Raw genomic sequence first — 13084 nt, 5'->3', positions numbered from 1 at the left:
TGGCCTTTGAGCCAGAATAAAATCTAGGGGGCTCGCGTCCCAGTCACTTACTAGTTGTGAAACCCTGGGCAGGACTTAGAAGCACTTGAGTTTCAGTGCTTCATCACAAGCCTCATCTGTGACTTGCAGGTGATAACACCTGCCCTCTCTACCTCATGGAGCTGTCGGAAAAAAATCAAATGAGAGAATGGATGTGAAGTTCCTTATAAAACTGCAAATACTAGACAAATAGAAAGGATTATTATTTTTGGATTCGATAGACTTTCTCAATTGAACGAAGCCCTGTGTAGCTGGGTGGTCAAGTTATGTTAAAAATAACCAAGAAAAATGTTCTGGTTCCTGAAACAATTTTACCAGCCTGCTTGCTCCCATGAAAGGACGGACACTGGTTGTAAAATGAATTAAATCAGCACTCTTTGCTGTCTTCAGGACATAAGTTGTAACTGGCTGAGGATAGGTAGGGGAATGGCCATTTTCAAAGGCATACATACCTCTGACTATAAAAAGCTGACCTTCTCTAGTCTAGAACACAGGGCATGGGGCAAGATGGAAAAACAAAGGGGATGTCTGCTGGTTTTACAGCAGGAATTATCCCATACGGGCTGCCTTATCTCCAACAATGGTTGAAAGAGCTCATCTGCTAAACTCAGCTTCTTGTTAAATATTTCAAAGATGCTAATGGAACCAAAAGATCAACTCCGTTATGCATCAACAGGCTGGCTTTATCCTAAAACCAATTATAAATAAACTTCTAAATACAGCCTGCTTTAAATATGTATTTAAAAAAACATATCCCACCTTCATGCCATCCGTCCCCAGCACACATCTGACTCATCTAAAACCATCTGTCTTCGGCGACCCAGTCCTGTGCCTCTGTGACCATTCGCCTTCGGAATCATGGCTAGTCCAGCATTATTTCTAATAACTTCTAAAGGTTCCTTTCTCTTCAGGAAGCAGAAATTCACTGTCAAACACACTGCTTCCATTCACAAGATTATTTATGGCACTGATAATTGAATTCCGGTCACATGACTAAGGAAGACTGGGTTCAGAGGGAAAAGAACCCAACCATAATTTCTAGAGAGATCCATAAATTACTGCTTTTCTCCCCTGGAGGTTGAAGTCCGTGGAGCTCTATGGATTCTTCCCTAGCATTTATTCTAAGTTTGGAATCATCACAGAAATTCCTCTCTCCGCACTCAGTGACAAAGCTGCTAAGGTAAATCCTTTGAAATTACCCTTTGCACCAAGCCCTGAAATCCCCTAAGGGGTGCAGAGGAAATCCTCTCTTTTGCAAGGATCAAATACTGCTGTCTCCACTAGGGCACACAGTTCCTAAGGGGACAGCAACTTAGAATGAAGGGTCTAACCCTTTTCCAGTGTTGTCCTTCCCCAGCAAAAGCACAGAGCCACACCAGCACAGGACCACGGCCTGGTGGCCACAGTGAGGTGCAGTTTCTTATTGCTTCTCAAAATAGATCAGCAGGGCATTTCCCTCATTTCTGTAAAGAAGACCTACCAAAAATCTTTCCTAAAAAGGAACTCCTCCTCCTCCTCCCAAATCACATATTCAGTATATTAACAAAGACGGGGCTTTTAATGATTCAGTGTAGCCTGCATTACAGATAACATTTATCTCTTATTATCCTTTGGTTCAACCAGACAAGAAATGTCACTATAGTTATTTTAAACATACTTTCAAATTATGTTTAAATTAAAAATACAATGAATAGTGTCAGTCTGGAAGGAACATCAAACATTTTTTTCCCCTCTAAGAAACGCCCTCTTAAATATATCACATTTCCATTTGCTTGGCTTCTTACTTCAAGTAGACGGGTTAAACACCATCATCCTATTGTAATACCTTTAGCCTGGAATAAATTTAGTATCTTGACATTTTTTTCCACAGTCCCTTTTATTTAACAATTTCAGAGAACATAATAAACAGTGTTTGATAAAAGATTGGGAATAAAAGGAATTGAGAGAGCAAATAAATCTTCCAAGGTTACAGAGCCAATCTGGTATCCATTCAAAGGCCTTATACTAAGTACACAATCTAGCAGCCGTGTGTGCTTGCACACACAAACACAATCGCAGGGCAAAGGTAAACAGTGGGTTAGCAACTTAGCGTTATTTTCTATAAACTTTGTCTTTTCTATTTAGGAAAGAATACCTCTTCTTTGTCTTTTTCTCTCTCTTTCTATTATGAAACTGAAACAGAGTCCAATAGCTATTTTTTAAAAAAACAACAACAACAAAGTCTGCTTCTTCACAAGCTTATCAAGACCAAACACCTTTGTGGCATACCGTCACTGATGTTGACACGGCTTGATGATAAGTGTCCAGCCGTTAAAGAGGCAGTGACACTAATTTTTGCTCTGCTCAGACCATCATCTAAAGTGCCCAAGTAAAGAAATACTTCCTAGAGCACTCAATGAAGAACACAATTTTGCAGGAGAGTTCAAAATATTACTGATAGTTATCCTTGTCATTTAGACGGCAATGTGGGGTGAGGGGATACTCTTAGGCAAGAGTACAGGTTAGGTTACAGTCTTAAACATCCAGAAATCCTACACTGGCTAGAGTACAGGGAAAATGCCAAATGCTATGACCAGGGCCATTCTCTGGCAAGCTGGGTTTCCAGGCCTGTCCTAATAATGTAGCTCTTTGCCATCATTTGCCCAGAAGCCCTACAGCTTCTTGGAGGTCATCTCAAGTTTTACTCTAGATTCACATTTACAGATGTTCCTTCCTCCTCCCCCATCTAGGTAAAAGGAAATTCTGGGACACTACTATGGACTGGAGCAGCTGTGAACCTGTCCAAATGCCACCTGCATTTTAGATCCTTCAGGGAGACAAGTGTGAACTTACTCATTCACTTCACCTCTCTGGGGTCATGAATGCCTTTGGAAACTTGATGAAAGCTACAGCTGACAGGGCCCAAAAGTTGAAGTCAGTCAGCTATCTATGCAGGAGGATCCCTAGGGTAGCTTAATGGGGTAGGATGAGGAAGCCAACATGGTATCCGCCAGTACTCAATAAAATTCTGATTGCCTAACCCATGCTGTCACCATGCCTTCCAAGAAAAATAGCAAATGCCCAAAGAGTACATGGCAGAGGTAGTGGAAAAATCTTCCTTTATATACCACAAAAAAATCACAGTGTAATTGCAAATGGCGTAAATAACACTGCTTACGTTCAGATCCCAAAGACAAAAGCTAATCCTTCTTGTTCAAATTCAATCAGAAGAAAACTGATTTAGTCAACCAATTTGACACCATGAAGATTTACTGAGCAGCTACTATGTGCAAGAAGCCAGGATTTTCAGAGGATACCAAAGAATCCTAAGACTGTTTCTATCCGTCGGGAATTCAGAGCCAACTTGGGAAAAGAAAAGACCAAGAGGTATTGACATCACAGGCCATGTCTCAAACCTTTGGTTTCTCCAGTAAATAATACACATCTGGCAAAAGCAGGCATTTAGTAAATGTCTGTTGACCCCCGAACCCTACTAAATATGCAAATACCTAAACGGCAAGGCAGAAAAACAATATACGGAGCCCAACCACAAGGTAGGTACGGGAATTGTATTGGAAAGCGTGGACCCCTTTCCAGAATAACCACATCCTGTTGGGGAATCCATGAAGACTTCAAGGAAGAATTGGCACTTAAAATACAGATTGAGGATAGACAAGATTCCTTTGGACAGAGATGTGAGGGTAGAAAGAAGAGCATTCCTGGAGGGACGAACCGAGAGAGCACAGCGTGAAAAGTGTCCTAGAAACACACAGCAAGTAATCACGTTTGACTGGAACACAGAATCGTTTTGGGGGGTGAGGAGATAAATATTTGGAATCCTCTATTCTGTGCTTCTTACACAGCTGGAAAAACCAGGCTTCAGACTATCTATGTTGCTTTTCAAGCTTGGGGGAAAAAACTTGGGAGTATCTATCTAAAAGCTTTAAAGAGCCACTAAAATTACCTTTTTTTTTTTTTTTTCTTTTTTCCCTTTAGGGAGGAATCGACTCAATTTTGTAAACAAAAGATCTCCTTAAACAGAGTCAGGGCTAAGTTTAACAAGTTGCCATTTTATTAGTTTAGGCTTCCCCCAAACAGGCCTGATATGAGGAGTAAAAGAGTCACAGGTTTGTTCTTTGTTTTTTGTAGCCACATCTTGTCGCCAACAAAATTAGGATAAGACAGACTTTGTTTTCTAAACAAACGTGGGGCCATCCATAAGCAAAGGAAGCTAGTCTTGCTGCAAAAAAAGAAAATGCTGATAAGTGGGTAAAAAAAAAAAAAAATGTTTAACAGCCATTAATAATTAAGCTTTCAAAAACTGTGATCAAAGCTTTGGGCTTAGAGAAAACACCAAAACTGCCATAAGCCAGGGCTTAAATTTTTCAACCTCTAAAAAAAGAGATATGTAACCTCCATCCCAGAGGCTTGCACTAGTCCTAGGATATCACAAATTTAATGTCATTTTAAAGAACTATAACAAGAGAAGCTTTCACTGATATCTTCAAGAACCATGGCCACAGAAAATGTTGGGTCCATAATCTCCTCCACATATCTCCAGTTTGGGAAACTACAACTATTCCTTAAAGGGACCTCAAAAAATTATTTTTTTGAAGGCTCACCCAGCTGTGTATTTAGTTTGAATTTATGTTATAAATAGTGCTCTTTTATTTTTATTTAATCTTTAAAATTAAAAAATAAAAGTGCAATTTACTTCAGTATTTTTTGTGTCAAACACTATTATCTTTCCAACTATCTCTCTCAATATACACCTATAATAGACATGTACACACAGTAAACATCTACTTAGGCAGAAGTAGATGTACCTGAAATTAGCTGCTGTAGAAAAATAATATAAATATAAGTCAATTCTTTTTTTTTTTTTTAATAAATTTATTTATTTATTTTTGGCTGCGTCGGGTCTTCGTCGCTGCGCGCAGGCTTTCTCTAGTTGCGGAGAGCGGAGGCTACTCTTCATTGCGTTGCGCGGGCTTCTCATTGCGGTGGATTCTCTTGCTGCGGAGCACAGGCTCTAGGCACACGGGCTTCAGCAGTTGTGGCTCGCGGACTCCAGAGCGCAGGCTCAGTAGTTGTGGCGCACGGGCTTAGTTGCTCTGTGGCATGTGGGATGTGGGATCTTCCCGGACCAGGGCTCGAACCCGTGTCCCCTGCATTGGCAGGCGGATTCTTAACCACTGCGCCACCAGGGAAATCCTAAGTCAACTCTTATACTTCCCCAAAGCACCAGTTGTTAAAAGTCTTACAATTTTGGTCTTTGTATCGGTTAAGACCTCACATATATCAATATGAGTTAATTCCACAAGCTTGTATGATTGTTAACGCCTTAATATTTAACAGAAATGTGTTTGTCAAACTTGGCTGATACATAAAGAAACACAGGAATCTTTTAGTAAAAATCCCTGACAATGTCCCCACAGCCTCCAGTCACTCTCCCATTAGCCCTTCCATAGTCCTTTGATCCATCATGTAAATGCAAGGTATCAATTGGCATGAAATCTTCATAATCTTATTTCTACATCAAAATCTGTATATATGGAGAGCATCCAACATTGGAATTTAACCTTTAGGATTTGAGCTGGGGGTTTTTCCAGGCACACCCAGAAATCTACTGGAGATAAGGATAAGCTGTGACACGCTTTTGAAAGACTGGAGACAGAGGAAATGAAATTAAAAGAAAACTAAAAGCATCATAACACCTAAAACCTGCGAATGTTTTAATGGGAAATAACACCCTGGAAATAACACTGAAATAACTCTGGCTCACAGAAATAACAGGATTAATAGCTGCAGATTTGTCCCTTCTACTAAGATACTTTTTCAAACTATTTCAAATGAATACATAAAGGACTGATTTTTAAACCCATGTAAATTCTTAGAGACAATGGAGACTGACTTAATTATAATCAATAAAATTTACAGATGTTGATGCAACCCAGCAGAAACGTTGCTACCAAAAAGCATGGCATAAGAATCACTCCGTGGCTCCCTTTGTATGCAACAGTGATATGACCTTAATAAATATTTCATTCCTTTCAGTGAATAACCAAGCATCAAGATGGCAAATTTTAATAGCTAGGAAATAATATCATAATGACTCTACTAAGAAAATGCCTCCTTTAGATCAAAGTAAACTTATTCTAACTTCTAGTCTTCATTTCCGAAACACACTCCAAATCAGTACATGGCCCTGACGGAGGGTACCCTTATCTCTCCTCTCCATATACAGACCCATGTGTTGTTTAGAGAGCTTTTACAGGGAACTTTTCTCACTACAGCAACATTAGAAAAGTCTTATGAGAAAAGATGTAAGTTTTTCAAGTGCAAGAACATTTTCTTTCTATCTCCACGCAAAGTAAGTGCTCAACAAATGTTCCTGGATTGACTGCCTTTAGGGGATGGGCAGCAGTCAGCTTGAGTGACAGCCTACACAGTGGCCCCAGGTTCCCTTCATGACGTGTACTTTGTAGCTAAGAGCCCATATCCTATAAGTAGTTTGGATTGTTCCTTTGCTAAGTACATTAACCCACATTTAAGTCCATCTGCTATTTGTCTCCTCACTCGCCCAATGTAGGTGGAACTTCTGATGAAGGGGGATGAGAATGAGTGTGGAACACAGAGCTGGGTTCAAAGCTCAACTCCAGAATGTTCTGTGTACCTCAAGCAAGTGAGTCACTTGGAGGACTCAGAGCTTTGGTATCTTCATCAAGGAAACACAGGTCACAATACCCAATCTATGATTGATCTGAGGAGTAGATAATAAGTTTAATGCATCTGGCACAGAATCTCTCACATGATAGGTATATACTAAACAGAAGTGCACTATATTTTCCCATACAAAGAAGTCTCCTATTCTTTTCCTTGTCTCTAAAATAGTCCCTCATTGGGGATTCCCTGGCGGTCCAGTGGTTAGGACTCTGCGCTTTCACTGCCGAGGGCCAGGGTTCAATCCCTGGTGGGGGAACTAAGATCCTGCAAGCAGCGTGGCAGGGCCAAAAAAAAAGAAAAAAAGAAAAGAAAATCCATTCTAAAAATAAAATAAAACAGTCCCTCATTACAACTTCACTCTAAAGTAGATTTTGATATAGCATCTGGGCAATATTTTTAATCTTAAACATATTATTTATAGTGGACTGGTTCACCTATCTATTGACCCCTTTAAATCATTCTAAAAGGTTGTCTCAGCATAAGTTTCCCTAATAAAAAAGTTTTGCCTTTTATCTTAGAGCTTATGGTTACTGAAGTATTTAATTATCCTAGTATTATTAGAGATTTCTCTGACTTGCTGGGTCTGACAAAGTGATTAGACACTGGAATTATATGAAAGCTGTAAAGTTTGGTTTCCATGCTTCTAGTTACTCAGTAGGTGGCCAATTCACAGTCCCCAGACTCTACAATACCCTCCTACAATGACGAGTAACCCTTCAGACTATCAGGAGTTGCTTTGTTTGGGTTTTTTTCTTTTCTTTTCTTTTTTAATTAACATTGGGGTCATGAAAACCCAAATTTTATAACCCTGAGAAGAGGCGATCGGGATCGAATTGGCAGAAATATTTTCTCTCAATTTATGTACACACGGTGGCTTCCCAAATTTGTCAGGGACATTAGAGGACAGCTAACTCAGCAGTAAAGCTGCAAAAAAGTGTAAGCCAAAATATTACAAAAGATTCGATTGGCTGGAGTCAAACAGATTTGATTTTCCTTAGTGTATGCTTACCTGTGATTAAGAGTTCTTAATCTTAAACTTCCATAATTCTTGAGTTTAATTAGCTAAATATACACTTGGTTTGGTAGCATTTCAACTACATCCATACATATCAAACATGCTTTTAATCAGCTTAAAATGGCTGCTTTTATAAAGCATTTTGGAAGAGCTTCCCGGTGTTTAAGTTAAATATACAGATAAATAAAAAGGCAGAAAAGATTTCTTTTTGATAAAGGTTATCAAAATCAGATTAGAATGACTTATAAAGCATATACTTGTTTTAGAATAAAAACAATTAAAGACAAATATAGTTTATCCATAAATTAAAAAGACTATGTATAGGGCAATTTACATATTTTATTGTAATGTAGTAGTCGTCCAGAAATAACACTAAATGGTATGTTCTTTTCTAACTCCTCTACTAAAACTCCAGATAAACTTTTCTAAAAATTAAATAAATTCTTGTTCCCTCAGCAGTTTCCTCATTGCTAGCAATGACCTATCTCATACAATGCAAAACCACTGAATTAAAAAATAAAGCCCTGGCCTTCCCCCAAATGATACTTTCCCTTCACAATGCTCAAATCTGGAGATTTCGGATACACACTGGAGGCCGAGGGGTCTCCAGGCCCTGCAGCTGGGCTTCCTGCTGAGCTGGGTGCTGGGGCAGGCACTGTGCCCTGGCAAACACCACAGCCATTTATAACCTCCTCCTCGCTGCCCACTGCAGGGACTGGCAAGCTGTACACTCGCTTCCCCAAATTTCCTTGCAGCGAGTGATCCAGTTTTAACCAGTGAATAAGGAGAGGCCACCTGTGTCGCTTCTGGGGCAGTTTCTCCTTCCCTGATAAATGGAACAAATTAGGCTAGCATGACCCATCTCCTCATCCTCCTCCCTCGAACATACATATGGCAACTGTAACATGACAAGAATTACAAAATGAGTCAACAAATGAAGCATGTCAGAGCATAAAAATGGAAAGTGCCGGGACTCTTGTTGGCATCAGTGAGCAAATAAACCCACATTAGCTATTGCCTCTGAACTTATCGCTCCGTAAGAAAAATAAATCTGTGTTGAGACCACTGTTGAGACCACTTATTTTTTGTTTCTTGCAGCCAACAGCATTCTCAAAGACATAGCTGTCAGTATTTAAAACATCCTTTGATTCACATGAAAATGTGGATTTCCACGGATTCTTAAAATAATAATAGTAATAATTGGGGCACTGCACCCAGGTTTTCACCCAACACCAACTGACTCAAGCTAAGGGGCCTTTCAATGGGACTCACTGGCTTTCAGTGGGACTTGGGTGCTCTCTGCCCACAGCCTACTTCATTCCTCCTGCTGCTTCAGGAGTCTGAATGTGAGACCCTAGCACACAGCATACAACAATATATACTATGCACCACAGAAACAAAGTTCCATTATAACAAAATGGTTCTTTTTTTGCTGCCTAGAATCCAGATATCTGGCATAGACAATCACGGTCTCACTTAGGAAAATACATTTTCTTTTTCCAACTACTAACTTTTTCAACAGGCACACCAATTTTGGTTTTGCTTTCAAAGCACACCTACACAGAGGGGAGAAAAACACTGTGTCACCATAGAGCAATATACTATTAGTTAGGGCTAAAGACAATATGATGGTGATAATAATGATAATAATACTATTCACTGGGACTTTACTGAGTCTAGGCAATGGGCTAAGTGCGCTGTACAAATAACAATGCCACTTAATCCTGAAAAAAAAAAAAAAAACCACACATATTAGGTAGCACTATTACCTTTATTTTTAAAATAAAGAAAGTGAGTCTCAGAGAAAACAACTGATCCAAAAATCATATAGCTAACAAACAGTGGATAGAGAATTTGAATCTAAGTCTCCCTGACTCTAAGACACATACTATTAACCACAGGTTACATTGCTTCACAAAGATGAAACCAAAAATACCTGATTTTTTTGAGAAACGTTCCATAAACTTTCTCAGATCCTACATCTCATTCCTATGTAAGTACATTCTAACACGAATATTATGTCAAATATTTGATTTTTAATACCCATTAGTATCAGTCTTGATTCCGGTATAGAATTCTTTTTCAAAAGGCATTTCCTTCTTAAGTATAACTGCCCTGGTACAGTAAACTCTCAAGATTCAAAAGTGACTCATTTCCAAAGCTCCACACATTAGCAGCTGGTATTATTCAATCTGAGATTTAAATTTATAATGTACTCTTGATAATGTACTCCCAATACATTTTTCACTTCTCTATCTCTTGAGTGACACAAGATAAAAGATCTTTAAGGTATAAATATTTTATATAAACTTTCACTCTGTTTTTCCTCAGCCATTTCCATTTGCAAACACTAGACATCATGCAAAAAAAAAAGGGGGGGGGGAGTTGAAAGAGTTTTATGGATTGTGTTGGGGGGGGCTGAGGACTGCTTATCCATTCTGCTGTGGCAGCAGACACCACGGCAACCGGCCTAACAGCCCTTGCTGGCTAATCAGAATGTTCCACCCTAAATGGGGTCTGATTCAAAGTACTGCTTTTCCATGGGCCAGAGAGTAGACTGGAAGAGAACGCATTCCCAGCATCGTCTATAGTGATGATAAGTTTGTGCAGGGCCCTGGTAGAGCCAATGGAACCCTGGTACTGGGCTACCTCATTCAGCCAGAAGGGGTAGGACACAGCCATTCCTTCCAGGCAGGATACAGAACAGAGGACCTACCAGAAATCAGAAGACCCTCACTAGGCATGTGGCTTTTGGCAACGCATTATTAAGTCCAAGTCTTTCTTTTCACATTTATAAAATGAAGAGGTTGAAGGATTTCAGTCTACACAGATCCCCCAGGGACTTGCTACTCAAATTGCGGTCAGTGTTATGTTTAACACCTCCGGAGTTAATTTAAAAATGCAGAGTCTCAAGCCCTACCCTTGACTTACAGAATCATAATATGCATATAACAAGTTTCCCAGGTGATTCCTTGCCCTAGGGGTCAATTCCAACAGAAGCTGCTTCTGGAAGGAAGAATAGAAAGGCCAAAGCCAAGAGAGACCCAGTACCCACACACTTTTTCAATTATATATATATATATATATATATATATATATACACACACATATATATGTGTGTATATGTATATATATATATATATGGGGGGAGAGAGAGAGAGAGCACACTTCCCCATGAATTTAGTTCTGAAGAAAAGATCTCTGTTTAAAGAAAATCTGAAACCACTGGATAAAATGATCTATAAGGGTCTTCATAATTGCAGATGTCCATGATTTTATGAACTGGCAAAGGGCTCACATTTATCTCCTTAACGACTATTTGTTTTCTACATTAACTTATTTTAAAGAGAAACCTTCTGTAATTGGTAACTGATATTCTTACATACAGAAACTTAAGTTCCTGAAGATATTAAGAACGTGAGTTACATCAGTATTCCATTACAGTAAATACCCAAAGAACTACTTGGGAATATTAGTATATAGAATATATGTGTGTGTGCATATATTAAAAAAAAAAAATGCAAATATTGGGTTGGCCAAAAAGTTCGTTCAGGTTTTTCGTAAGATGTAATGGAAAAACCTGAACGAACTTTTTGGCCAACACAATATTTATACGTATATACACATTTGTATACCATATATACTTATTTATATATATATGCACACAGGTATACTCATATGCACTATATATATATACTTATTATAGTGCACACAGAAATACATATATGTATACATGTGTATACCTATATACACATAGAGAGAGGGGCTCAAGCTACTATCTATCTTGCCCTCCTACCTGCTCTACTTTTGACAGTATCTCCAAGTCTCTCCTCACTGCTCAGCTGCCAGCTAACACCTCTTGTTTGTTTCTACTCTCCAGACTCAAGCAGCTGCCCATTATGGCTTTATTTGCTGCTGTGGAGTAAAAAAAAAATCAGACTTGTGTAGACGTTGCTAGGCTTCACTGAGGGTCCCTGCTGAGCGTAAAGATCATGAGCTTTAGTGCTTGAACTTGATAAAATCTACTTTGGATAACTGGAGGCCGGTTAATGCTTTTGTTGTAATTTTCAGATGTATTTCCAAACGTAAAAACAAACAAACAAAAAACCCAAAACTGCAGGTATGTGAAGTCTAACTGTAAATGAATTTAAGAAAATCATGTATTTTACTCTCAGTTCTCATCTCACGCCAAGCTACCCTACATAAATAGACTGCGATCACCTTTGTGAAAGTGCTCGAAAAGTCTGAAAAATAGAAGATGGTGCTGGGTTAGGCTGACAACCATCAGGGGAGCAGGAGGGGAAAGAGGAGGATGGACGAGAACCTCCCGGGGCTGCACGTTCTGCTCTGTCTCAATCAGCTTTCATGGGCCACTGAAGCAGCCCCAAAGCTGGGATTAGCTAGAAAGGTATAAGTCAATGCAGTAATAATCTATTCTGACCTCCAGGGAGGTGAGGCTTAAACCCCCGGCTGTTCATCCCTCCTTTCCAGATGCTCAGTGAACACCTTGGGGAACTCCCAATTCTTCTCCGCCTGTGAGACAGGAGATGACACAAAATTCACACTGGAAATCTGCATTTCTAGAAAGTTTCCAAGTGACGCCAACGCTGCTGGTCTTGCGACCACACTTTGAGATCCACTAATCCAGGCCAAGCCCTTATTTTAAGGATGAGACAATGAGAGACCAGAAGGGTGAACTGATTTGGCCAAAGGCAGCACAGAGTAGATGCTAGGGAAGGAAGGATTCCAGTCTCTCTCACAATTCAGGGCGCTTCCCATCACAGAGCAGCTCACAGTGATTCGAGGAAAGGTATTCAAAGAATGTCTTTATCTATAAACAAAGATCCTTGGTGTCTTATACTTGTGTAGCCTTTTAAAATTTCATCTACATTATCTCATTTGATTCTCATAACAACCTGATGAGGTAGGGAGAGCAAAGATTAACCTCCCTATTTTAGAGATTAGGAAGCAGAGATGCAGTCGTTAAATGGTGTATCCAAAACCACAAAGTTAGTTACGTGCTCTAACGGATACTTGGCATTTGGGGTGTGGTCTGGGGTCCGACCGCATGGACATCCCGGGAAGCTTGTCAGAACCTTGCAGAGAAACTTGCAGAATATCAGGGAGTACCACAGGCCCACTGAGTCTGAATCTGCAGTTTAACAACCTCCCCAGTTGATTCATACGCACATTAAAGTTTGAAAAGCCCTGGTATAGACAGGCCTCGAAACCAGGTCATCTAATTCCAAGATCGATGCCTTTTCGTCCCTCTTTTCTCTCCCTCTCTGAAAGTACTGGTCAGTGTCCTATTTTGACTTGTTTTCC

General features: G+C 39.7%; 1 protein-coding gene across 3 annotated transcripts in view; it reads right to left on the bottom strand.

The window, feature by feature from the left end:
- The window catches only part of NFIA (nuclear factor I A), a 372641-nt gene that overhangs the window by 288844 nt on the left and 70713 nt on the right, over positions 1-13084 (bottom strand). The gene's annotated exons all lie outside the window — the stretch shown is intronic.

This window comes from Eschrichtius robustus, chromosome 3, assembly GCF_028021215.1.
Source record: "Eschrichtius robustus isolate mEscRob2 chromosome 3, mEscRob2.pri, whole genome shotgun sequence".
In the NCBI taxonomy this organism is placed as follows: domain Eukaryota; kingdom Metazoa; phylum Chordata; class Mammalia; order Artiodactyla; family Eschrichtiidae; genus Eschrichtius; species Eschrichtius robustus.
The sequence above is the reverse complement of the archived record's forward strand: the minus strand, read 5'-3'. Positions and strand labels throughout refer to the sequence as shown.